This window comes from Prionailurus viverrinus, chromosome E3 (assembly GCF_022837055.1).
Source record: "Prionailurus viverrinus isolate Anna chromosome E3, UM_Priviv_1.0, whole genome shotgun sequence".
NCBI classification, from domain to species: Eukaryota; Metazoa; Chordata; class Mammalia; order Carnivora; family Felidae; genus Prionailurus; species Prionailurus viverrinus.
The window spans coordinates 4,225,395-4,252,190 of record NC_062576.1 but is presented as its reverse complement, the minus strand read 5'-3'; positions in this window follow the sequence as shown (position 1 = coordinate 4,252,190).

Below are 26,796 nucleotides of genomic sequence, written 5' to 3'. Positions count from 1 at the left end.
GAAAGTGGGTGAGCAAGCTGGTTCTCTGCCCCCAGCTACTTCAAGATTGAGCCCACTCCCAGATTTGTCATTTTTAATGTGTCATGATGTGATAATTCTGCTTCTGGCCACAAGAGGCCAGCAAGGCCCAGCCATTGGACCCAAAGGGACCCTCCAAGGCCGGATCCCGGGCTTTGAACCCTCTTGGGAGGCCTGGGATCAGGGGTGTCCAGTCATCAGGGGCTGGGTAAGTGGGACAGGGATGGACGACAGCCTGGGCATGTTAGAGAAGCCCCGATGAGAGAAGGGCTGAACGTCAGAGCCGGTGATCAGCTCCTAGAAATTTGAACACTGGGTGCGCCTGGGTAACTAGGTCGGTTAAGCATCGGACTTCGGCTCAGGTCATGATCTCGTGGTTCCTGGGTTCAGGCCCCGTGCCGGGCTCTGTGTTGACAGCTCAGAGCCTGGAACCTGCTTCAGATTCTGTGTCTTCCTCTCTCTCTGTTCCTCCCTCACTCATGCTCTGTCTCTCTCTCTCTCTAAAATGAATAAACATTAAAAAAATTAAAAAAAAGAAACTTTGAACACCGAACATTTCTAATGTTAGTTAAAGCTTATAATCCTCACCTCTAGCAATAACTGGGCCTACGCACACCACACGCTTGTTCTTTCTCTCTCCTCCACATACACACACGGCAGGTACAAACGATAGAGCCTTTTAAAAAAATTGTTATGTATATTGTAGGTCTTTTCAATTTAACTGAAATGTAATATATTATTTTAAAAATGTCTGTAATATTTATTTATTTTTGAGAGATAGAGGGCAAGCAGGGGAGGGAGACACAGAATCCGAAGCAGGCTTCAGGCTCTGAGCTGTCAGCACAGAGCCTGACGCGGGGCTCGAGCTCACGAGTCGTGAGATCACGACCTGAGCTGAAGTCAGACGCTTAAACCGACCGAGCCACCCGGGCGCCCCCGAAATGTAATTTAAATATAGCAAAATTCACTCTTACTGAGTGTACAGTTGTGTGAGGTTTTTTTTTAAATGTTTATTTATTTATTTTGGGGGGGTAGCATAATTGGGGGAGGGGCAGAGAAAGAGGGAGGGGGAGAGAGAAAGAGAGAGAGAGAGGGAGAGAGAGAGAATCCCAAGCAGGCTCCACGCTGTCAGTGCAGAGCCTGACGTGGGGCTCGAACTCACAAAGTATGAGATCGTGACCTGAGCTGAGATCAAGAGTTGGACACTTAACTGACTGAACGGCCAGGCGCCCCAGGTGTATGAGTTTTAACCGATTTATACAGCCATGGAACTACCCTTACAAGCAGGATATAGACGTTTCATCATCCCCCCAAATTCCTTGTGTCCCTTTGTGGCCAGCTTCTGCCCACCCCTGCCTCCCAGCCCCTGGAAACCACTGAAGCCTGTACATGGTGTGAGAAAGGAAAAGAACAATTTTCTGTGGCATATGAATTTCAAATTTCTCCAGCACCATGTGTTGAAAAGACTGTCTTTTTCTCCATTAAATTATCTTGACGTCTTTGTCAAAAATCGAAGGGCCTATTTTTAGACTCTTTACATTTTCTGCAGCTAATCTATGTGTTGCTTCTTTCCCAACGTCCGTAATGTCTTGATTACGGCAGCTTTATAGTCAATCTTGAAATCATGTAGTGTGATTCTTCTAACTTTGTTCTTCTTTCGGTATTGTGATATATATTTTTTAAAGTTTATTTATTAAAAAAATTTTTTTTAACATTTATTCATTTTTGAGAGAGACAGAGACAGAGGGGGAGGAGCAGAGAGAGAGGGAGACACAGACTCCGAAGCAGGCTTCAGGCTCTGAGCTGTCAGCCCAGAGCAGAGGGAGACAGAATCCCGAGCAGGCTCCACCCGGTCAACACAGAGCTCCATGTGGGGCTCAAACCCACAAACCGTGCGATCATGATCTGAGCCAAAGTCGGCCGCTTAACCGACTAAGCCACCCATAAACCCTTGGGTTTATTTTTATTTATTTATTTGTTTATTTATTTATCTATTTATTTTTGAGAGAGAGAGAGAGAGCAGGGGAGGGGCAGAAAGAGAGGGAGAGAGAGAATCCCAAGCAGGTTCTGCACTGTCAGTGCAGAGCCCGATGCGGGACTTGAATCCACGAACCGTTGAGATCAAGACCTGAGCAGAAATCACGAGCCGGATGTTCAGCCGACCGAGCCACCCGGCGCCCCGTTATTGTGATATCTTAATTTACAGCTTTAGAGCTGGAATCCCTGTCTTTTAGAGGTGAAAAACCTGAGGCTCAGGTAGAGGGTGTGAGTTGAGGTAACACACCTGACAGAAGCAGGAGCAGGCCTGGGCCCCCAGCCTCCTCCTTCCCCATCCAGGTGCTCTGTGAGTTGGCGACATTCAGATCAGTTGTTCCAAAGTCATAAGCCCTGGGAAAAGCACAAGCAGTACCTGTCTAGAGTTACATAACAAAAATTCAACGGAGTAAAATTCAAACATCTAGTTGGCTTTCTGAATCGATTCATGTCTCAGGCAGTATCCCCTCCAGCAAGTAGAGGGGGGCTCCGAAAGGCTCCAGGAAAGGAAAGGCGTTTCAAGACGGGGGGTAGAAAAAGGAAATTATTAGCAAAGAATCCATTGTTTTCGGCAAGGTCACCCTCTACAAGGGATGGATGGGGTCTGTTCAGTAAATTTCCTAGCGCTGACTGAGAAACTCGCCACGTTTGAAAGGGTTAAAGGTTACAATTCTGGAGATTTGAAAATGCAGTTGGATATTAGGTGCTAAGTCGCGGTTTACTCACTTGAGGCTCTTAACCTAAGAGACGCCATTTTGGTCCCCTGTCTTTTTAACATTAGATTAAGTTTTGTGTTTCTTGCACTTATAAAACAAAGACAGAGTCTTGAAATCTACTTACTACATCACACCAGATTTTGCGAATATTTTGAAAATGATATTTTCTTCTTGGTGCCCCAGGGAAAATTTTTAAATGAAAAGCCGGAGGACGGTAACCTAACGTGGGGGAGTCACCTCATCCTCTAGGAAAATATTTGGTCTTCCACTGATTCTTCTCCTGCTGACTTAGATGATCAGTACTGAGATTACCTGCTTGGTTGTTTTTTGTGTGTGTTTGTTTTCGCTCTGGGCTCTCCAAGTCAGTGGAGGGCCTGGATTTGAATCTGGCTTCATCCCTTAAGAGACTCTTTCCAGCCCTAACCAGTCCTTTGAATGATGCCCTTGGGCCTTCTGCAAATGCAGGTGTAACTTGGGAGCCTTTCCTCCTCCTCCGGGATTTGGACAGTCACTCCTGGGCATGCAGTGCTGAGATGAGGGGTGTCTGCAAGGCAAAGAACAGACGACCCGTGATCTGGCCCCCGCACACCTCCTTCTGCAGTCAGCTTCCTGCTCTCACCTCTGCTGCTTTGGAAGCTCGGGATGTCGATTCCTCGCTAAGTCATGAGTGGAGCAGACGAAAGAAGGGTTCGCTTGGAGGAGGTGAGAGGCTGGGACGAGAGTGCAGGGGACCCAGGGAGAGCCCGGACAGTTCAGAGCAGTGAGGCCTGGTCAGAGGAGGCGCTGGCCTCGCCCACGCCGCACCCCTTTCCCGCAGCTGTGCCCGCTGACCGGTGGATGGGACTCCCCTCTGCATCTGCTGAAGCCACTGTCCAGAGAGGCAGGGAGGGGCCCAGGGAAAGGCTGGGCCCCTCGCCGCTTCTTCCCTCCCTGCCGCTGCTGTCCACCCCAAGGATAGTCACCTAATCAATCTCCTTGCGCTTAAACTCCTCTCAGAGCCTGCTTCCCAGGAACTCAAGCTGGAACAGGCTGGTTCCTGGGAACTGCTCCTTTCCTTCCCGGGAACACGCGAAGCTGGCTCGGGGGCAGCAAAGCTGGAAAGGAGCCTCCCTGGCTGAGCAGTGACCAGGACAAGTCCTGTATCCCCCAGGCCCAGGCACACCGCAGGCTGAACGAAGAATGGATGGTCAGAGTCCCAGCTCTGAGGGAGGACAGGGCACAGGGGACCCTGGTGGGACAAACTCTCCAGCAGCTACACGCACCTTGTTAAAAAGAAAACCACAGGCCCCAAATGGCGTCATTTATGTGAAGAGCCCCAGGTCAGCACGCCCGGACTTAATACCTAACCTAACTGCAGTTCTATTCTCTCAACTGCCTCCCCCCCGCCCCCCCCCCCCCCCCCCCGCCCCGAAGTAACCTTTAACCCGTCAACCTGGAATTTCCTGGTCAGCACTAGGAAATCTACTGATAGACATTTTCCATTCCCCTGAGAAGGGCAAACTTGTCTAAAATAATGCATTCTTGGCTAATAATGTCCTTTTTTCCATTCTCTCTCTGCCTGTAAAAACCTTTCCTGCAGCCCAGCGGAGCCTCCCTCAGCTTGCCGGATAGAATGCTGCCCGGTCCGTGAATTGATTAGTAAAACCAATTATATCTTTAAATTTTACTAGGTTTGAAGTTTTGTTATTTAACACCATACATCACATGTAATCTGGAATATACATTATAAAATCTGAGATATACACGTGTATATAGAATACACAAGTGTCTGCATATACACATACACACATGTGTATATATACACGTGCATATATGTATAGATAGATTATAGCTAAGCTACAGATGCAGGTACTATTTGAAGGTATAGGGAGTGGCCGAGAGCCCAAAGAAAGTGGAGGGTGCCTTGAAAAGAGTGACGTTTGCAAACTGGTGGCCCCGTGCCTGAAGACGGCTTCAATGTGGATATCTGAGCTTTCATTATGTTTCCATTTCAGAGAGTTGCCCCATCCCTAGTGGCACAAGGGACTGATGGAGGATTTAAAAATTGTTCCTGCCTGTCTGCAGAGTGCACTCCACTTTCATATTGACCCCTAAGGTCTTTTTCCTTTTTTTTTTTAACGTTATTTATTTATTTTTGAGACAGGGAGAGACAGAGCATGAACCGGGGAGGGTCAGAGAGAGGGAGACACAGAATCTGAAACAGGCTCCAGGCTCTGAGCTGTCAGCACAGAGCACGATGTGGGGCTCGAACTCACGGACTGCAAGATCATGACCTGAGCCGAAGTCGGCCGCTTAACCAACTGAGCCACCCAGGTGCCCCTCTTTTTCCTTTTTTTTAAAGTTTTATTTATTTTTTAAAGAAAGAGACAGTGCTAGTGGGGGAGGGGCAGAGAGAGAGGGAGACACAGAATCCGAAGCCGCTTCAGGCTCCCAGCTATCAGCAGAGAGCCTGATGTGGGGTTTGAACCCACAAACTGTGAGATCATGACCTGAGCCGAAGTCAGACGCCTAAGTGACTGAGCCACCCAGGCGCCCCCTGAGTGTCCAATAAAAAGGAGGGCCTCAGGAAAGTGCCACTACCTTGAACTTCCCTAAGTACCTAAGGCAAGTACAAATTCTGCCGAAAGTCCTTCCTAACGCCCCGCATGGAGACCCCTCCAGTTCCCCACATTGGGCCCTCCCCCTGATTGCAGCCAATTGATAAACCTTACCACAGGCACCGGTCCTGGTAGTCCTTGGCTGGTGGGTACCTACAAGATGATCCCGTGGGGCCCGGACGCTGGTTCAAAGGTGGCATAAAAGGGAGGAGAAGCCATTTCCCCTAAAGCTCCAACAAAGGAGAACTTTAAACTGGGTCTGGAAGAATAAATAGAGATCTGCCAGGCAAACTAAGGAGGAAAGGCCTTCCGGGCAGAGGGAACAGCATCTGTGTAGCCACAGAGCACGAGAAAGCCATGCATGTTTGGGGGGAGTTTGGATTCATTTATTGCGTGTGCACGGTGGGTGAGGTCGTTTTTCTATCCTGATTCCATCCTGAAAGCAGTGGGAGCCACTGAAGGGTTTTAGGGAGAGGGGCTTCGTCAGACTTGCGTTTCAGAAAGTCACTCTGGTAGGGAAGATTTGTGGCTTTTCCAGAGACAACGAGGACTTTGCAGGCAGACACTGCTAGGCGTATATAGGGGCCCACGTCGTAGCTACCGATCGGGGATGGAAGTCGCTAGGAGGGAGGGGAAGGATCACATCAGAGGGTGCCATTGGGTCCTGGGGACAGATGGCAGAGGTCGGTCGTGTGGGAGGAGACTGGTGACGTGGTCAGGGCTCTAGGGAAGGGATGAAAAGCGCTGGTGGTTGGCGGGCGTGTGGTGGTGGGGGGTGTTATCTCCCTACCTGCTTGCCACTCTGCGCATCTGATGAGCCGGGAACACGGTAGGTGTTTAATCAGTGCCCATGCAGTGCAGGGCACTTCAGCACAGATAGATGTGCTGTGTGGCTTGCTGTGGGACTTGGCCTGCCTGAGCACGGCTCCTTGTCCGCAAATTAGGAACGGCACCTCCTACCATGTAGTGCTGCAGAGGGGACTGAATGGGGAGACACATTGCCAGTAATAACATCGGGCCCAGGTGGCCTTTGTTCCTTCAGTAATCCTGCAGGGTGGGTGCTGTTAACTTCCACTTTACAAGTGGGGAAACTGAGCCTCGGATGGGAAGCACCTGGGTTCAGGGCACAAAGCTAGGTGGAGGTGAAGGCCGGCCTCGGATCCTGGGAAGGCCGCGTTCAGAGCTTCCAGCTACGGCCAACCGGGCCCAGGGGGTGGTGTGGGGCCGCCTTCTGGAGAGGGGGCTGGAAGAGGAACGGCAGAGGGAAGAATTGGGTTTTGGCCAGCAGGGCTTGTGGGGCTGATCGCTCAGGTGCCCGTGGTGGTCACTGTGGCGGGGGTCGAAAGCTGCATGTGGAGATGAGGGCACAATGACACCCCTCCCCCCCCAGGAGCAGTGAAGGACAGGCTTGGCGACAAGGCCGGGGGAGCCCGAGACCACACAGCCAGCAGGAGATGGTGGGCTTTCACCAAAGGGAGAAGTTGCCAGGGGCCACTGGCCAGGGTTATATGGGCACAGGTGGCCTTTCGTCACTGCAGGGGTGGGGCGCAGAGCCAGGGGCAGGGGTGCCAGAAATCCCACAGTCCGTAGATAGTCCAAGGCTCGTCCGGTGGCTGCCACCGCTGCCCCTGGAACCCACCTCATCTCCTTCACTGGCAGGCCAACCCTGACTCCCTCGAGGCCCTCAGTTACCATAACAACCGGATCCCAGCAGTAAAAATAGTAACTTATTTCTTATTCAACTTTTTTTTGGTCTTGGAGAAAAAGAAAATCCATTTTGAGGTTTGTGTTTCCCTTCGGGGGTCTCCTCTGGGGCCTTGCTGAGTGCATTGCCAAGACCCGCTGAAGGTCAACAGCAGGCTGGGGCCGGAGGAGGCCAGCGGGCCGGCAGCCTGGGGAGGTCTGGTCCCACACCTGTGGCTCCCCTCAGCCTCAGGGCAGCTGCAGTCAACAGCCGATGCTCCAGGCCAGGGAGGAGGGGGCCACAGGGAGGTCAGGCCTCTGGGGCTTTCTCTTTTATAAAGACTGAAGGGACCTTTTTGGGAATTGAGGTTGAGGACTGAGGAGGAGGTATGGCTGACCCGGGGACAGGTGTGCCCTGGTGGGGCTGACCACAAGGCAGTCCTTTATTGTATGTGCGTGTCGGGAGGGGGGGGGTCATAACAATGGTGATAGAGGTCAAGGTCAGGGAAGAAGCCATGAAATGCAGGCTCAGAACTCAGAGCCTGGGAAGCTGGGCTCCAGAACAGCTCCTCTGGCTGTGTGACTTGTGGGTGGGTCCCCTGGTCCCTCTCAGCCTCTTTCCCTCCTCCACCAAGGAGACAGGAGACTCTGGTCACTATAGCCTCGAGCCTCGCCCATTCCTCACCGTGACTCCCAGTAAGAATACATTTTCATGCCAACCAGGACACAAAATGTACTCAAACAACTGAGACAAAAGTTGCCTGAACGGGACTTAAGGCTTCCCAGCACAATGCACTCCGGACCAGACGTCTCTTCTCTTTCTGCTTGCTGCCCACCTGGGGTGACTTCCTGGTCTTCTGGGACTTGCTTCCATTTGGAAGTGGTCTGATACGGCAGCCACTGGTCACATGTAGCTGTTGAGCATTGGAAATGTGGCTCACGTGAGTAAAGAACCGCGTTTCAAATTGCATTTCATTGTATTTAATGTAGAAATAAACAGATGCAGGAGGCTGGTGGCTGGTAGGTTGAGATGAGCGATTCGAAATCTGCAGATCCAAGGGGACTTCCAGCTTTGCCCTCCCGGCTCCTCCTCGCAGGGTGGGCCTGCTGCCCTACTGGACCCTCTGGCTCACCAGTCTAGCCCTTGACCTTATACTCATGCCCACCTTGCCCTCAAACTCACCTGGCCAAAACTGAGGTCACATCTTCCTTCACCTCCCTTCCCTGCTGCTTCTCCTCTGGTCTCCTCCCCCTGCCCCCACACCCTTAATGTCATCAGTACCCACTCAGCAGGGCCAGCCAGAAGCCCAGTAGTCGCCCTCCACTTCTAATCCATCAACAGGGCCTGGTGGATAAAATCCATCTAGGTCTCATAAACATCCCTATACCCCTTCTCTGGTCCCCACCTGCAGCCCTGCCTGCCCAGCCCCACTCACTGCCCCCCCCCCCCCGGCCCCCCAGCAGCCCTGCTGCCCCCTGTGAATGCATCACCTGTAACCCTTCTTGTCCTCACCAACACTGGGTATCTGAGCCCATCTCACGCCCAGCATTTGGAGTGCAGAAATGAATTCTGTAGGGTGGGATTGTTTTCTGGATGTGTAGTAGGATTCTCGAATAAAGCGTTATAAAAAGTAGCAGGGAGCTGGGGTTTGTGAGCATAAGGGAAGGGCGAGGAGGGGGAGAAGGAGATGCCTGCCCTTCAGTTTGGGCACGGGTCCTTTCAGGTTGAGGGCTGTTCTGCCTCCAGCAGTCCCATCCTGTAGGTGGTTCCCCACAACCCATCACCCGGGCCAAGGTCTCCTAAAGGAGACCACTGGATTTTGTAGAAGAACAGAGGCGGGTGGGCAGATTCCGGGTACGCTGGAATCCGACAACCAAATGCATGTACCCCTGTCTGGGGGATCGTGAGGGTCCCCAGAATCACAGTCTCTGGGAGTGGAGAGCTTCCCCGGAGACTGCGGCCATTCCCGGGCGGATCCCTTGGGGCCGTCGCGCCTCGCAGGCGCTCAAAGAAAGGCAGGAGGCGCTGGCCGCGGGGGAAGCGTGAGCTACAAGTATACTCCGGGGCCAGCGACGCCAGGGGCCTGAACGGCTGGCGCGCCATCAGTGTCCTCGCTCCCTCTCCAGCCCAGCCCCGGCCGGGAGGAGCGGGGGAGACAGCGGGGCTCCGTCTAGCAGGCCGTCACCTCGTTCTGAAAACTACCGGCGGAGGGGACACCGGGACAGGGAGAGAGAGAGAGAGAGAGAGAGAAGGGGCTGCAATCGAAGCCCCCATCCTTCCCCATTTCTCCTCCCTCCCCCAGCGAAGGCCGGAGGGGTCCGCAGGGCACCGGGAGGGGGCCGAGGCCGCGGGGACTAAGGCGATTGGCCCGGAGCCCCCCCGCCCCGCCCCCATCACCATCTGCTCGGGATTTGGCGTCGGCGTCTCGGGCTCGGGCTCGGCTCGGCTCCAGCTCGGGCTCCGCGCCCCCCCGGCCGCCCCCGCCCTGCGCCCGCCTACCTGCTGCTCCCGCGCCCCGCGCCTCCTTCCTTCCCTCCCGCGCTCCGTCCCAGCGCCGGTTGTCGGAGCCCCGGGCTGGGTGCCGATGGAACCGCCGCGATGTTCGCTCCTCGGCTCCTGGATTTCCAGAAGACGAAGTACGCGAGGTGAGGGCGGGAGCGCGCGGGGAGGGGGCGCGAGGGAGGGGGGCGCGTGGGGGATGGCAGGGAGAGGGGGGCACGTGGGGAGGGGGCGCTCCGGAAGGGGGCGTTCGAGGAGGGGGCGCACGCGGAGGGGGCGCGCGCGGGGAGAGGGGCGCGCGCGGAGGGGGCGCGCGCAGGGAGGGGTGGCCAAGGGTCTCTCCCGGCTCCGCGCCGCGGGGCTGGCTCCCCGCGCCGCCCGGAGAATTGGAGTTGATAGATGCACCCTAAGCTCGGCCGGAAGAAACCAGAAAGGAGACTTCGTGGTCTTTGTGAGCGTCTCGGCGCCCAGCTGTGCGCCCCGCACCCGGGAGCAGCGCGGCTTCCCGGCGCCTCCTCTCCTGGCGGCGAGTCCTGAGGCGAGTCGCTTCACCTCCCTGAACCTCAATCTCCAGGTCTCCAAAACGGGGATAATGAACGTCCCATCCGTGGGGACCACGTGAGGATTAGTGACAGGCGCTCTCGAGAGCACTTTGAATGGCGCCCGGAGCAGAGTAATCGCTCAGTTTCTCTCCGGCGTTTTTGTTAATGTGAAAGGTGCTGGCGCGCACCACCCGTGTGCCCCCACTAGCCCCTGCACTGCCCTTGTGCCCCGCACCCCGCCGCCGTACCGTTCCTCTCAACCCCCCTCCGCCCCCGCATCACACCTCCCCCCCCCCCCCCCCCCCGACCACGCTCGTAGCAAGCGGGAGGAATGAATGAACTGCTCTTTTTCGGTGGGGAAACTGAGGCCTAGGACCCGGGAAGAGCTGCTTGTACGTCTTGGCCTTTTCCCGGTGTGAGGTTTGTGGTCACCCCTGAGCCTCAGTTTCTCCTGAAATGGCGAGGACAGATACTCCCACCCAGTTGCTGAGTGAGAGTCAAGCTCCTGTTGGACTAAGTACACATTGAATGGGGAGGTTCATAATTCTTAAGTTTCTCTAAGATTTTGTGGGGTCCACTCGCCTGAAAGCTGGCGCGAAAACCCTTTCCTGCAGTTGCCTTCCGCCCCTGGGGGTCTTGAGGAAGGGCAGGCAGTTCTGGGATCGCAGCCCCCAAGGCTTTTGCCTCCTGCCTGGGCACCAAGAGGGCGCCCACCTGACGTGTTGCCCTCCCCCTCAGGTGTCCTGCTTCTGGGTGGAGGGGAAGGTGGTGAATTTGAGACGGGTTGGCATCAGTTTTGATACCCACATCCACGTGGCTCGTCGTCTCCTGGCACTTACCGAGGGTCCTCGTCCCCATGAGGTCTGTACCCATTCTGGTCAAACAGCAGAGCGTGATCACAGATGTCCAGGCTGAGCATGGCATCGGAGGTGGGGAGGCAGGACTAGGGCTTTTCCCGCTCAGTCTCACCCTCCATTTCCTGGGGGGGGGGGGAGTTCCTTTTCTCCTTCATAAAGTTGGGGAGTCCTACTGGGAAAGACGGATGCACAGGGGAGTTCCTGTGGGGTTGGTTTTTGGTTTTTGGTTTCTTTTGGCTGGAAGGTGGGAGGCACTGGCTGCTCAAATCCATGGGATCTTCTTTGATACGGACGCTTGGACTTTCAAAGGCTTGTTCTCGAGGGTCCTTTTTTGCTATGGTGAGGTCTAAATTGGTGGAGGGTTCCTCGAAAGGGAAGGGGGAAGCCTGGGACAGGAGGCCACATTTGCAGACATGCAGGGAGGGAGCTGTGAAGCCCGTACGGTGGGCCTTCACCTGTCGTGCAGCTGCTGTGTGGTCTTGGGTAGGTGTCTGAACCTCTCTGGTTGATTTGTGAGAGGACGGGAGGCTTGGTCGGAGATGTCTAGATTTGGACACTGGTGCAGCCCTCCCTAACTGGGATAGAGCTCTCCAGCTGGGTCAGGGGCTGGACCATGAGCTTTGTTCCTTTCATGCTTGGGCTGATGCCATTTCTACGGGTGAGGAGTCCAGTGGGGAAGTAGAGCACATCAGTTAGAACTATTTCTGTTCCCTTCCTCATTGCATGGCCCTTACTGTGGTGCCGCCTACAAGTTAAATTCCTAATGCAGGCTTCTTGATTGAGCAGATTTAATAGCGTGACCCAGTGCTGCTCAGGAGAAACGTCATACAAGCCACGTATATAGTTCTACAGTTTTTAGTAGCTGTTCCGTTGAGTGTGTGGCTGATTTTCTATCTCGCTGTCATAGAAAGGTAGCAAACAGGTGAGATGAGTTCTTAGAATATGTTGTTGTTAATCCTTGATACGCAAAGTGTTATCATTTCAACATATAATCAATGTAAGTGAATTATTCATGAGACTTTTTACATTCTGTTCTCACCGCAAGTCTTTGATATCTGTTTGTGTCTTTTATACTTAGGACCCACCTCACTTCGGACTAGCTATATTTCAAGGGCTCAATAGCCACATATGCCCGGTGGCTGCCATATTAAATAGCACAGGAATATCTTCCAGGGTGAGAGATGGGTGTTTGTCTTAGTCATTTTGGGCTGCTGTAACAAAGTACCGTAGACTGGGTTGCTTATAAACAATAGAAACTTACATCTTATAGTTCCGGAAACTAGACGTTCGAGATCAGGTGCCCCCATGGTTGGGTTCTGGTGAGGCCCATCTTCTGGGTTATAGACTACAGACTCACTGTATTTTTATGTGATAGAGAAGGAGCTAGCTCTCTGGTTGCCTCTTATAAAGGCACTAATCTCATTCAGAAGGGCTTCTACCCGCTGGACCTGATTATGCCCTAAGGGTCCCGCCTCCAGATGCCATCACACTGAAAGTTAGGTTTCAACATACAAATTTTTTTAGGGGGGGACACAGACATTCAGCCCTCAACAGGGTCCCTAGTTATATGCTGTGTGATACTGTAAAAGATGCTTTCCCCCTTTGAGCCTTTGCTTTTCAATGGATGGTTGGACCAGCTGATCTTTAAATTTCTAACCTGGAATCCTTAAATGGTTTATCTAGATGAAGAAATATATTTATCATATAGCTATAGGAATTAAAGGCTGTGTAGTATTGGTGCAGGGCTAGGGAAATTGACCAATGAAACATAATAGAGAGGCCAGAAGCAGATTGATGCATATAAAGACATTTGATTTTTTTTCAAAGACATTTGAAAAGAGAGACAGAGAGAGAGAGAGAGAGAGAGAGAGGGCATGCGATTGAGTGGGGGAGGGATGGAAGAAGAGGGAGAGAGAGAATCCTAAGCAGACTCCATGCCTAGCGTGGAACCTGACAGGGGGCTCGATCTCACAACCCTGAGATCGTGACCTGAGCAGAAATGGAGAGTCAGATGCTTAACTGACTGAGCCACCTAGTCACGCCAAAGACCTTTGGTTTTTGAGAAAGGTGGTGTTGCTGATCACCGGAGGCAAGGATGGTCTGTTGAATAAATGGTACCGAAACAATTGGCTATCTAGATGGAAACAATGAAACCGGAGCCCTACCTCACACCATACAGAAAAAAGCATTTCTGGATGGATTAAAATTTATAAGTGAAGTTAAAAAAAAAAAAAACACTTGAAAACTTTTAGAAAATAGAAAAGAATATCTTTTGGATTTCGGGGTGGGTCAAGATTTCTGACAGCATGGAAAGTTAAAACCGTTAAAGAAAAGGTGGATAAATGAGACTACGTTAAAAATTATGAGTTTCTATTCATCAGAGAAATGCCATGAAGGAAATAGAAGAGGTGCTGCAACCTTGAAGGACATGTCTGCAACACATTTAACCACCCCATTAATTAATATCCGGGGTGTACAAAGCCCTACCGTAAGAAAAGGACAGATAAGAGAACAGAAAATACAGAAATGCAAATCGTCTTGCAGATGCACACAGAGAAGGGAGAACACAAATGAGCTAAGAGCTGCTCATTTTCACTGGGCATCTGCCCTGGAGAAAGTGGTGTGCACATGCATCAGAGGACGCGGACATCTTAGCATCTTAGTTGTTCATGATGAGCCAGACATCCCAAGTGTCAATGGTAGAATTCATATGCTGGAATAATATCCTTTCGTGAGAATGACCTCCGCTTTCGGGCAACAGAATGGATAAATCTAGACGTCGAGAGTGGTAGCAAAACACGAAGTATGAATGCAATCGTTTAATGCTCAAAAACAGGCAAACCAACTGTGTTGTTTAGGAGTGCAGAGGAAGGTATGTGGAAAGCCAGAAAATGATTATTGCAAAATCAGCTTACTGGCTACCTCTAAGAGAGGTGGGGTACACAGGGTGTTTCTGGGTCCTGGCAGTGTTGTAATTAGTGACTTGGGAAGAAAAACAAGCCGGATTCTATGTGCCCTGTAAGATAGCTCCCATTCCCATGGGGAGACTCACCCATGTGGCCACGCCTCACTGCAGGGGAGGCTGGGAAGTGTAGTCCAGCTGTCTGTGTCCATTGCTGCCTCCCTGGGGCTCAGAACAGCACCTGGCATCAGAGAAGGTACCACTCAAATCTGTTGAATTAGTGGCGGTGTGACTTTGGACAAGCAAATTAACCTCCCAAGACGCTGGTCTACTCTCTTGCTTTAAAAATCTGACGTGAAAAGGGGGTCCTTATAAAGCAACATGATGGTTATAAATGCAGCATATGCTCCTTAAAGAACAGTTTTTAAATCATGGGGAGTAGGTATCAAAATGAAAGCAGTCGGGATACCTGGGTGGCTCAGTCGGTTAAGCGTCTGACTTCAGCTCAGGTCATGAGTTCATGGCTCGTGAGTTCGAGCCCTGTGTCGCGCTCTCCACTGACAGCTCAGAGCCTGGAGCCTGCTTCTGATTCTGTGTCTCTCTCTCTCTGCCCCTCCCCACTGACTGTCTCTCTCTCTCTCTCTTTCTCTCACAAATAAATAAACATTAAAAAAAAAGAAAGAAAGAAAGCAATGGGTGCCTGGATGGCTCAGTTGGTTTAAGCATCCCACTCAGGTCATGATCTCACAGTTTGTGAGATTGAGCCCCGCATTGGGCTCTGTGCTGATGGTGTGGAGCCTGCTTGGGATTCTCTTTCTCTCTCTCTCTCTCTCTCTCCCCCCCTCTTTGTGTCTCTCTCAAAGTAAATAAACATTACAAAAAATGAAAGCAACGGTCACCCTTCATCCTGCCATCTTGAGATCATCGCTGTGAAATGTGTTTTTTGTTTATTTGCAGTCTTTTTTCTGCAGATACCGTACCTATAGCTAGCATTGTATCCTAATTTTAAAAGTGAGACCTTCTGCAGTTCTGTGTCCCTTGTCTTTAACAATTATTCACCTGCTCAGTTGAATGTGTGCCTAACACTCCATCTCATCATCGCACCCTGCTTTATTTTATTATTTCCCACCTTCGGATGCTTAAGTTGCTTCCCGGAATCCACTTCTGTAAGTAACGCTGCTGGGGACGTCTCTGCAGCAGGGTCCCGGTGTTCAGGAAACTGCTCTGATCCATTGTCAAACCTGGGCACTGGCCACGTCCCGTGGGTCCCAAGTTCCAGGTGATGCGCACTGCCGAGTTTACAGTGACCGGGTCATGGGGCGCCCCCAGGAATGGCCCCTGTAATGCAATTCTTACCAGGGGTCTTGAAGTTGCTCCTAAGGCCCCGCAAGGGTCAGGGCCCAGCTCTTCTTACAGTGGTGTTCTTGGAGAGTGGAAAGAGCTTGGAGCTTGTGTTCTGATTCTGCTCATCTCTTTGCTGGCTTCTCTGGAGCAGGCTACTTATTCATTAAGCCTTGCTAGCCTCTCGTACCTGAGGCTAATGTGGGGTTGGTTAAGCGTACGGTGACTCCGGTAGGCTCTCTGTAGGTTTAGATCCTGATGTCCTACTACTACCCAGCGTCCCCGCAAGGTCATTTAGGACCAGCCGAGAAATTCTGAAGGTTATGGGTTTCGTAAACATTTTTTGTTGTTGTTCTCGAGGCGATCAAGATGTGTATGAGAAGCATCCAGTACAGGTATACAGTTGGCGCTCCAGAGTGGTGGTTATTTGTGTAAGTGATTGTTACTTACAATCTCTTTCTGGGGAGGGTTTGAAGCACTGTGTAAGAATCAAGCTTCTCAAGAGCCATGGGACTGCCCCGGAGAACCCTTCCCTCCTGGCAAGGCTTGCTCTGATGTCAGCAGGTCTCTGTGTCTGGAGAAGGGATGGCGAGGAGGGGCTTCCGGGTCCTGTGTCTTGCTGGGCGGCCGTGGGCGGGCCAGTCCTGGGCTTCGTGGAGTGGGAACCACGTGCCAGGCTCGTGACAAGCATCTTCCATTCACCATCTCATCTAGTCCTTAGCTGGATCTTATTTATTGTTGAGAGAGAGAGAGAGAGAGAGAGAGAGAGAGAGAGAGAGCAAGCGTGAGCAGGGGAGGGGCAGAGAGAGAGGGAGACAGAGAATCCCAAGCAGGCTCCGAGCTCTCAGCACAGAGCCCAACGCGGGGCTCGAACCCACGAACCGTGAGATCGTGACCTGAGCCGAACTCAAGAGTCAAGACGCTCAACTGACCGAGCCACCCAGGTGCCCCCGAGGTACCATATTCTGTCCCTGTTTGGTTTGCCCTCTGTCACGGAGCCCACAGTGAGGTTCACACCTGGACTGTCCTTGGCTTTTCTGCCTCCCACGCCGCGATGGGGATAATAATCCTCAAAGTCAGGTGATTTTCCAGTCCCCGGTGGACCCAGAGGCTAGAATCCGGAGTCCTCCCCGCTGCACGTGCCGTTGCACGGCCTGGCAGGGCTCTCAGAAGACACCGCCTCCTTCATTCATTCATGGACAGGCCTGCCCCAAGCATCTGTGGGGACGGACCGAGTGTCCCAGTGGAAGCCCACACACCATGTGTCTGAATGTTTAAAGTTAAAAATCGGGGCGCCTGGGTGGCGCAGTCGGTTAGGCGTCCGACTTCAGCCAGGTCGCGATCTCGCGGTCCATGAGTTCGAGCCCCGCGTCGGGCTCTGGGTTGATGGCTCGGAGCCTGGAGCCTGGAGCCTGTTTCCGATTCTGTGTCTCCCTCTCTCTCTGCCCCTCCCCCGTTCATGCTCTGTCTCTCTCTGTCCCAAAAATAAATAAAACGTTGAAAAAAAAAAAAATTTAAAGTTAAAAATCTAGCTAACAAGCTTTTCAACGAAACAGGTTCCGTCCTCCTCGGCAAATACGCTTCTACGATGACACGGGTTGAACACTCTGTAGAATGGTGGCCGTCATATGAATGAAGACGGGCCACTGTCAAGTAAGGAAGTTGAGTTTAGTTATTTTTACATGTGCCGCGGCCTTTGTGGCCAGGCCGGCGATGCCTGGGTGAGCAAATAAAATAAAGGCGTGCATAACTTAGTAGTTTATAGATTTCATACGATTTATTTTTGTCTTCGCTGCAGCAAAATCATTAATTATGTTATTTTCAGGATTTTCACGGAAATTGCATTCTCTTCACAGTGATCATCTAAAGTTGTGCAGTCCAGTGTAGCACTAACCACCTGTGGCTATTTAAATTCAAGTCTAAATTCATTAAAATTAAGTAAAATTAAAAAGCTAGTCCCTCAGTTGCAGAGGCCACATTTAAGGGCTCAGGAGCCCCAGGTGGCCAGTGGCCACCATATTGGACAACACAGACCTACAACATTTCTGTCACTGTGGAAATTTCTCTCAGAGAGCACTAGTCTAAAGGATGAAAACGCAAAATGTAATTTAAAAAATACCCGCAAAGGTAAATTAAACGAGATGTAAAAAACTACCTAAAATTATTTGTATTCTAGGATATCCGAAATTCTCTTAAATTTGAAAGGCAAAATACAAATGAAGATTGACAAGTGTAAAACTTATAAAGTATTTACGTAGTGGCTCAGTCAGTTAAGCATCTAACTCTTTTAAACTTTAATTTTTTTTTTCAACGTTTATTTATTTTTGGGACACAGAGAAACAGAGCATGAACGGGGGAGGGGCAGAGAGAGAGGGAGACACAGAATCGGAAACAGGCTCCAGGCTCTGAGCCATCAGCCTAGAGCCCGACGCGGGGCTCGAACTCACGGACCGCGAGATCGTGACCTGGCTGAAGTCGGACGCTTAACCGACTGCGCCACCCAGGCACCCCTAAGCATCTAACTCTTGATTTCAGCTCAAGTCAGGATCTCACGGTTCGTGGGATTGAGCCCCAAGTCAGGCTCTGTGCTGACAGCGCACAGTCTTTGGGATTCTCTCTCCCGCTCTCTCTCTGTCGCTCCCCTGCTCATGCTCTCTCTCAAGATAAATAAATAAACTTTAAAAAGGAGGATGAGGACAAGAAGGAAAGGAGGGAAAAGGAGGAGAAGGAAGGGAAAACCAGAGAAAATAAACTTGTTAGTGTTCAGAACTGAAAGGTCCAGGCATGTCTGAATTCAGGTACAGCTGGATCCAGGGTCTCAAAGGAGTCCCATGCCGTCTCTCTTTGTCTTCGGGCTTTGTTTCTTCTGCTGGCTGCATATCTGGACTGCTCACAGCCCTTGTGGACAGGGAGTTTCTCTTTCCTGGCAGGATCACCACTGTCCTGGAATCGAGTCTCTGTGTCCTGACTTGGATTGCATGCATACCCTTGAACCAGTCACCAGGGTCAGGGGAAGGGCTATGCCAGTCTGGATCTTTTGGAGCATGGAGTTTGGGAGTCGGGCATGGCTGGGGGGGGTGGAAGGGTGTGGCTCCATGTGAGCCCAATGGAACGAGAGGGGGACTGTGTGGCCAAAAACGAAAGTGATTTACATTTTATACGTGATTGAGGGGGGTAGATGCTGGATGGGACAGAAGCCTCGGAGACCTTGCGGCTTTGGGGTGGGTCGTTCAGGATGAACGGGAGTTCTGCAGAGGCTGGAAGCGGGAAGGTCACCGGAGAGGGCTGCAGGGGAAGCACAGGAAGGCAGGGAAGAGTCTGAGGCTGGACTCAGACCCTCTGGAGGGGAGGATGTGGGGTCAGGTCCCCAACTCCCCGGGCGCGCCCAGCAGCCGGCCTTTGTCCCATGGGCTCCGGGGTGCCATTGAGGCTTTTAGGCTAAGTAGCAAGGTTTCGTTTCCCGAAGGGTGGTTGCCATCCAGATACCACAGCAGCAGTGGGGGGGGGGGGGGTGTTCCTGGGGCCCCCAGGGGCTGGGGAGCAGCAGCGGGTGGGGTCTGCCTGTTCATCTCCTGGCAGTGGGATTGGCCGCTGTCAATTGATTGGTCAATTACTTGTCAATATGTCCCTTTACCCCAAAGCCTTCAGTGCGTGTGAATGTAGCACCGAGTACTCGCTTATGGAATGACATTTAAGAACAGAGACTGAGCTTTAAAAAGGAAGGGGGCGCCTGGGTGGCTCAGTCAGTTAAGCATTCAACTCTCGATTTTGGCTTGGGTCACCATCTCGTGGTTTGTGAGTTCGAGCTCCGTGTCAGGCTCTGCCCTGATGGTGTGGAGCCTGCTCAGGGTTCTCCCTCCCTCTCCGCCCCTCCCCCCCCCCAAAAAAGAAAAAAGATGCAAAAGGAAGGGGGCGCTGATACGTGCTGCACTGTGCACGAACCGTATGAGGACAGTATGCTAATAAGCCGACGGACAAAAGGACAAATGTGTGATTCCGCTTCTGTGGGGTCCCCAGAGTTGTCAGACTCAGAGACAAAGAGCAGACAGTGGAGCCAGGGGCTGGGGCGGGTGGGGGGTGTGTAATGGGGACAGAGTCTCAGTGTGGGAAGATGGAAAGTTCTGGAGACTACAGCGGTCACGGTTGCACAGCCGTGTGAATATGCTCAGTGCCCTAGAACGGGACACCGAAAAGTGGTTGAAACAGTGAATTCTGTGTTGAGAGTATTTTACCACAATTAAAAAAAAATATTAAGAAAATAAAGTCGAGGGGCGCCTGGGTGGCTCAGTCGGTTAAGCGTCCGACTTTGGCTCAGGTCATGATCTCACGGTCTGCGAGTTCGAGCCCCGTGTCGGGCTCTATGCTGACAGCTCAGAGCCTGGAGCCTGTTTCAGATTCTGTGTCTCCCTCTCTCTCTGACCCTCCCCCGTTCATGCTCTCTCTCTGTCTCAAAAATAAATAAACGTTACAAAAAATATATAAAAATAAATAAATAAAAATAATAAAGTCGAGCTGAAAACGGTAACAGAAGCGGGTCATTGATTAAATGTGAGAGGCAAGACAAGAAAAAGGGACTTTAGTGTTGAGGCACTATTATCTCACAGTGAGTCCGGATGCAGATTTCACCAACTGCCCCCTCACTGCCCCAGCTGCCAGGATCCGCTTTGGGGTGCACTGCGTAGTTTCCTTAGCCTCCTCGAGTCCAGAATTCATCTTGTGTCTTTTTCTATCAGGCATCGGTGTTTTTGAGGTGTCCAGGCCAGTTCTGTAGGCTGGTTCGTGTGGAGTCCCTGGGCTCGGTTTGGGGTCTCACAGATAGAGGCTCTGCTTTCTTTCTTTCTTTCTTTCTTTCTTTCTTTCTTTCTTTCTTTCTTTTCTTTCTTAGTATTTTTGATGTTTGTTTATTTTTGAGAGAAACAGAGACAGAGAGCGAGCAAGGGAGGGGCAGAGAGGGAGGGAGACACGGAATCCAAAGCATCTCCAGACTCTGAGCTGCCAGCACAGAGCCCGATGTGGGGCTCGAACTCACGAACCGCGAGATCATGACCTGAGCCGAAGTCGGACGCTTAGCCTAGTGAGCCGCCCGGGGGCCCCCCCGCCCCTGCCCCATTTTGGTAGAAGCGATGCTGCTTTTTTTAGGCTCCTTGTAACCGACAACACGTGTCAGTCTGTCCTTCGGTGTGATGTCTTCCGTGATCGCTCGCTCACGGGGGGGTCTTCCTGCTTTTCTCTCTGTAAAAGTATTATTCGTTTTGGTAATCAGTTAGCATTCGTGGGGAGGGAGTGTTTGGAGCGCATGTGCGTATTCCGGTCCTCATACAATGAAAACTTTCTCTTATAAAGGTAGAGAGAATAGCGTAATGAACCCCAGCCACCCCCTAGCTTCAGCTTAACGATTAGTAACGTTTTGCCAAATTTACTTCATCTCTGCTTTTTCTCTGTCCTAAAGTATTTGAGGACAAATCCCTCGGTGGTATGGGTGATATGACTTCAGTGCGCATCTCTGCCTGGCGAGGACTTTCTTCCTTAACCACACTAGACCCCCAGCCCACCCATCAGCATCGGCAGTAAGTTCTAGCCCTATTGAGCACTTGAATTGTAAGTTCTATTTAGTTTTTAAAAAAATTTTTTTAATGTTTTATGTACTTTTGAGAGAGAGAGCATGAGTGGGAGTGGGGGAGGGACAGAGAAGGGGGGGGAACAGAAGATCCGAAGTGGGCTCTGCGCTGAGAGCAAGGAGCCTGACGCGGGGCTGGAACTTGCAAATCGTGAGACCATGACCTGAGAGGAAGTCGGATGCTTAACCGACTGAGCGACCCAGGCGCCCCCGGGTTTGTTTTATTTGAGAGAAAGCCCGTTTACTGGACCACATGTAGCTGTCGGTTGCCATATTAGATAGCACAGCTGTAGAGGCCGGATTCGATTCAGGACCCACGTTCCAGGCAGGAAAGGCCAGAAACTTCTTGTTGCATCTCTCCAGGGGGCACGGAGGTCCTGTTTCCGGTGATGCGGAGATGGATCTTGGGACTCTCGGCTCCTTTTATAGTAGCCGGTTGCTCGGCAACCTGTCATCAACCGTCTTAGCGTCTGTTGGTTACTGTTGTCGGAATGAATGATTTCATCAAGTCTTGGGTTTTCAGAATTCCCTCTTAGTGAAGAAGAGAGACCCCGCCCCCAAACTTCTCTGCACTTAGCGCACCAAAGTGGTGGGATCTTTGTTATTATCCGACATAAAGCCGGGGTTCATTTCTTTCCAAGAAAGGCCTCGCGGAGAAGGAGTGGATGAGTCTGTGTAGACATTCTTAGGATGTGTGGACGATGTTTTGGGCTCTGTGAACCCTTGGGATGGCGTGTTTAGTGTGTGCGTGCGCGTGTGTGTGCACATGGCGTGTGCATTTGGCCCCAGAGAGGTATAGATCTCCCAGCAGGCAGCCACTTTGCACAGGATTGGGTGACGCAATCCTGGTTGTAGGGGGCGGAGTTGGGCCCAAATCTGGCTTCAGCATATCCAATAGCCCTCTGCTGTGGAGTTTCTGTGGCTCTACCTGTCTCGGGATGTACTCTGGACCCTTGGCCGTTGGCGGGGCTGGGCTTTGCCAGGGCACGTGGCGCTGTGTTGGGAAGGATGGTCGTTCAAGGCCTCTGCCGTGTTGCACGGCCAGGGAATAGCACGAGCCTGGAGGACACTGTTCCCGGGGAAAGGGTGGGCCACTTGTGGTGGCGCACAGCCTGGCAGGACGTGGGCTGTGAGGGTGGCCCCTCATCCTGTGTCAGAGCCCCCCGGCCTCTGTGTCAGAGTCAGGGGCCAAGGGCTCCCGGGGGCAGGGGAGATATTTGCTGATTTTCTTCACAAATTCCTCCCAGTGGATTCCGGTTTGGGACTCGCCTCTGCAAAGGTGTGGGATTTGGGAGGAGTGCTCTCCGCGCCGTCGCAGTGAGGAGGAGGTTTTCCGTGAGCTCCCCGGAAATGTTCTGGAATTGTGATCCCGTCATGACATCGGGGAGGGTAAAACAGCAGAGATGGGGATGTGGCAGGGAGGCCAGGGCGCATGGGCGGTGGCCTGTCCTTCTAGAGGTGGCTGGGAGGATGACAGACCCCAGTGCCTGGGGTGGTCTTGTCTGGGGCGGGGGGCTGTGGGCCATTCATTTTAGCGGCGGATCCCAAGAGCGGTGGCCCCCGAGGAAGCCCTGCGCCCCAGCATCCCTGAGTCAGGGGCTGGCTGTACTCAGCTGGCCACCTTTGGGTGCCTCATTTCCCCATCTGAAAAATGGGCTAGTCAGCCCACCCTGCAAGCTTCCGAGGACTTTGGAGGGGAGCCGGGGAGTGACTTCAGATTCATTTCAGGGCCTGCGCCAGAGAGAGCTTTGGCGAACGGAGCAGATGTGGGTCCCAGGCTCAGCGAACTGCAGCCCTGAGTGGCCCGGGAATGTGAATGAGCCTTGCAAACTGTGAAGTGCTGTACGAAGAAGCCTTTGATATCAGCACTGTGCCCAGATGGGATAGAGGCATTCAGAATCGTGCCGCTTGCTTGCCCAGGGGCCTTGTGGCTGCTGTCTTCGGAGGCCAGCTCATACTTGGAGATAATCTACCTTAGTTTGGGTTTCCCCAGAAGCAGACCCCGAGACAAGGACCCAAGGGCAAGCGGTGGGGCATGAGCACAGGGAAGGACACGCAGCCACCAAAGGGTGTGTCAAGAGGTGAGCTGGGGGCGCCCGGGTGGCTCAGTCGGTTGAGCGTCCGACTTCAGCTCAGGTCGTGATCTCATGGTTCGTGAGTTCAGGCCCCGCATCGGCCTCTGTGCTGACAGCTCAGAGCCCACTTCAGATCCTCTGTTCCCTTCTCTCTCTGCCCCTTCCCCACCGGCTCTGTCGCTCTCTCTCAAAAGTCAATAAATGAGCTTTAGAAAGAGGCAAGCTGGTTCTGCTTGGGAGACAGTGTGGAGTGCGTGTTGGGCTCTCCCTGCCGGGCCCAGGGGCCTGGCTGATTCTGCAGCTCGCCGTGTCCTGGCGGAGGCTGATTGCCATGAGCGTTAACTCTCAGAGCCTTAACTTGGGTGGGGGATGGGCTTGCCCCCCCCCCCCCCCCGCTGCCGTTGCAAGGGTTGCTGAGGTGCTGGCCCCCCACCCCCCAGGATTTCTGGTTCAGAAGGTCTCTCGCCGGTGGTCTTCCAGTAGCTTCGGTGAGGCAGGGGGCAGGGTGGTCACTGCTTCAGAGATGGGGATTCTCATTACCTCAGAGGGGAGGAGGTTCCCCGGGGAGCCACAGGGAGGGTGCAGAATGGGGGGCTGGGGTCTGCCCAGGTCTGCCCGGCCCGCGCTACCAGATGCACACCTCCCGGGGGCACCGTCCACGTGGAATGCCACGTGAAGCGAGGCCGTGGCCCATCTTCCCTCCAGACTTCCTCGGACCTGGCACGGGGTCCAATCTCCGTCCTTCCCACCCCTTCGTCAGTTTCCCCTTCCTGTTTCCGGCCCTCTCCCTGCTGGGATTTTGATCTCCAGACCATCGTGGAGTGGCACCAGCCCAAAAACTGCTTCCCAAAGCCTGAGCCAAGATGCTGTCTGCACCCGGGAGGAGCCTGAATTCATGAATGGACACAAAGAAGTATCCTGGGGCCAAGCTGGAGGAGGGGGAGGCTCTCAGGGCCCGGGGCCAGCTTGGCCCTGCCTGGGCTGTGCTGGCCTCTGCGGGACAGACAGACAGACTCCCTTTGTGTGGAAGCCAGGACAAATCTCTTTAGTCCTCTGTCCTGGGGACCCAGGGCCGCCACTGCCAGGCACGGCCCAGTCGGGGAGGGGCGGCCGCTATCGTTGTCCTGGGTCTGGGCTTATTTGGAAGAGGAGCACTTCTCTCTGGGGGCTACCGCCCTGGGTCCAGGCTCGGAGGACGGAGGAACCGCAGAAGCCCGAAGGCTGGACCTGGCCCTTCCAGCGTGAAGGGAGGGAGCGGGAGGGGAGGCGAGCAGCTGGGATCTGTTGGGGGCCAAGGTGGTGGGGACCCGGCAGGTCAGCCACTTTAGACCCTGCCTGGGGCAGCCGTGTTGCACCTGCTGCCTGTAGACCCCAGGGCAGGTGCGATGTAGAAAGCATACCCTTTTAAAAGTTCTTTTTAAAGATTTTAATTAATTAATTAGTTAATTTATGTTTATTTATTTTTGATGGGGGGGCAGAGCGTGAGCAGGTGAGGGGCAGAGAGGGAGGGGTTGACCTAGAATCCAAAGCAGGCTCCAGCCTCCCAGCTGTCAGCACAGAGTCTGATGCGGGGCTCGAACTCACGGACCTTGAGATCATGACCTGAGCCGAAGTCAGACGCTTACTGACTGAGCCACCCAGGTGCCCCTTAAAGATTTTATTTTTAAGTAATGTCTACACCCGACGTGGGGCTTGAACGCACAACCCCTGAGATCGAGAGTTACATGTTCCACCAACTGAGCCAGCCAGGTGTCCCCCCACCTCCCCCAAAGCATACCTTTGCAGACCCCACCCAGACCTAGCCCTTAGGAGCATGGCTGCTCTGTTTGTTAGCCTCTTACTCAAGTCTAATGTACAGGAGAGCCTGCCTTTTGATTTCAGCTCAAAAACTGGGGAGCCAGCACCCTAATCAAGATGCTAAACATTGCCAGTTACCAGAAACCTCCTAAATACCCCTTCCAGTCGCTGTCTCCCAGTCCCAAGGGTGCCCCCTGTCCTGGATTTTATCATCAAAGACTCCCATTGCTGATTCTTGAAGTTGATATAAATAGAGCCAGAGAGCGCGTCCCGTCATTCGGCGCCGTGTCTGAGATGCATCCCGGTTTCTGTGCTTGTGTCTGGCCAGTGTGGTGTTATGAGGCGTGGCTCTTTCGTGGTATATTCCCATCCTGCGCTGGATGGGCATTTGGGTAGTTTCCAGCGCTCCTGTAGGGACCAGCCCCCCTCCCTCTCCCAACTCCAATGTGCCAGGTTTGAGAACGCATGGACATTGGTTAGAGTTTTACAATTGACTAACGTAGCAAATGACCGTTGCAGTCAGTGAAACGCTGCAGAAATCTAAAGAAAACAATGGTGCGTCCCGCCCTTGTCCGCAGTCTGTCCTGTGGTGCCCCCCTTTCGTACCTTCTGCTTTTCCAGGTCAGCTCACTGGCCCTGCCTCTTGGGTGACCTTGGGCAAGCCCCTTATCCTGGCTGGATTGACTCATGTCTCAGGAGACTGTCTGCTCCAGAATTTTTGTAAGATCTTAAAAGGCTGGGACCGTTCCAAACTTATTATCTCAAGTCTGAACGACTTCATAAACGCTGTGAGATGATGGATTAATCAGTTATTTGTGAGGCATTACCTGTCGCACGCCTGGCTCTGCATTGGTACCGAAAAGACAAAGACGAATCGGGGCCAGCGTGCAGTCTGGGGGCCAAGACGGACCCAGAAACACCCAAATACGTGTTGCGTGCCCTGTGATAGGGGCTCCACAGGCAGTTGTGGGAGTCCAAACGCTCCCTGCCTAGGAGTGCTCCAGGAAGAGAAAGACGGAAGGCGGGCCACATAAGCAACCGCTCGTGCGTTGGCCTAGAGGTGAGAGAAGGCTTTTGCTCTGCAGTCTGGATGGGACTGTGAGGATCAAGCAAAGCTCTTCAGAGGGGCCTTTTCACCTGGGCTTTGAAGGCTGAATAGGAGTTCTCCAGCTGGAGAAGAGGGAAAGGGATTTTTAAGCCGAAGAAAAGGTGTGTGGAAGGCCCACAGCCGTGATGACTGTGGGCCACGAGGAGAGTGTTCGTGGGGTGAGGAGAAATTGCAGGGTTTGAGGCAGGGATAGGAAACAAAAGAAGCAGGTTCCCCTGGAACACAGGCTCTTCTTTTTTTTAGTTTGAGAGAGAGAGAGATCAAAAGCAGGGGAGAGGGGCAGAGGAAGATAGAGAATCTTAAGCAGGCTCCACAAATGGCCTGGAGCCCGAGGCAGGGCTGGATCCCACGACCCTGGGACCATGACCTGAGTTGAAATCAAGAGTTGGACGCTCAACTGACTGAGCCACCCAAGGCGCCCCTGTTCTTTTTTTTTTTATTCTCAGTTTGACACGGGCTCTTGTGCTCTGGGTCTGCCAGAGGTTTTCCCTGACCCCATGAGACCTGAGAGTCTTGGTGTAGGCTTTCTAAGATGGGAGGGACTGACTAATTTGGGGCTCAGGGGGACTGGGGATCACGGGCCACTTGTGGCCAGGGCTGCTCTGACCACTGGCCAATGAGGCAGTGATTTCATGAGCTGCGAGAGGCCTCTGTTCCCTTCCCTTCTTTGCCTCCAGATTCTCCATCCTGGAGAGGATGCCCAGATACATTACACTATAGTGTAAAAGATTGATAGCAGAGCCTTTCCCATCAGAACCACAGACAGGGATGAAAGGGGAAGTGAGTGCAGTGGGAAGAATAAACCAGGAATCAGGAGGTCTGGGGTCATATCTCAGCTGTGCCACTTCCTAGCTTGTGGCTTAACTTCTGTGAATCCCTGTATAAAATCACAGTCATCATCTCCCCCCCCCCCCCCCCCGCTCACTTTGCAGCAAGGTTCAGAGAAGAGGAGGGAAGTGAAAGCATTGGGTACCTTTTTTTTTTTTTAATTTGTGGGTACCACTTAATC